Source organism: Gobio gobio, assembly GCF_949357685.1.
Source record: "Gobio gobio genome assembly, chromosome: 23".
Classification (NCBI taxonomy): Eukaryota; Metazoa; Chordata; class Actinopteri; order Cypriniformes; family Gobionidae; genus Gobio; species Gobio gobio.
Genome location: NC_137119.1, coordinates 8,439,322 through 8,440,340, shown reverse-complemented (window position 1 = coordinate 8,440,340; position 1,019 = coordinate 8,439,322).

Genomic DNA, 1,019 nt, shown 5'->3' with positions numbered 1-1,019 from the left:
AAGTGTAATATATATAGATATATGTGAGATGGTGGTCCAGTGGGTTAAACCATGGAACTGATACGTAGAAGGTTGCTGGTTCGATCCCAGCGGTCACCACCAGTGTGTCCTTGAGAAAGGCACTTTACTCCATGTTGCTCCAGGGGGATTGTCCCTGTAATAAGGGCACTGTAAGTCGCTTTGGATAAAAGCGTCTGCCAAATGTAAATATATATATATATATAGAGAGAGAGAGCCTCAAGCTTTAGATGTTTATTCTTAAATTCATTAAAGGAATATTTCACCTTAAAATCTATATTTAGCTGAGCACAATAGTAGATTGTTTAATTAATATTAGAATTCAATTTAAATCAATACAGCGTTGTTACATCATGACTAATTTTATGTTTAAAAAAAGCACCCAAGAGTGTCAGCAAAAAGTCCAGCTAAACATTTTCCTAGTATGCCTGCTCTAATCAGTTCTGGTAAAAAAAAAAACACCTGTGGAAAACACCATTGCTTTCCTTTACGCTAAGCAGCACTTCAGAGTAAATGGCATTTTTAATTGCATTTGTCAAACTAATGTAACGGTAATTTCTGCCTTTTACAGTCTCCATTTAAAGTTTCCATTTGCTGTCCATTTCATGTATTTACTGGCTGGGAGGAACAATTAAGAGTAATCATTATCTAGCTTAAGAGTATTTAATTTGGTGCCGTGTTCCTGTTTTGTGCTTTTGTGTTGCGGGTATTTCATTGAATCCAGAGAAACAGCATGAGAACACAACTAAAAGTGGACTAGTCTTACACATTTAGTTTCTGTGTTCCCTCCCCGTACAGTCAACTTACAGTCGCCTACTGTTACACTAATTTAAAAAAGAAAACAAGACTAAATCAAATTGTGACGTGCGGAACTGCTTTATTGCAGCAGGCCTGAGGAGGAGAATTACAGGGGTGATATTTCATTATCCTGTTACCCTTGGCACCCCAACGTCGTGCTCCTTTAGCAATGAACGCCACATCTGCAACTGATATGGCTGGTG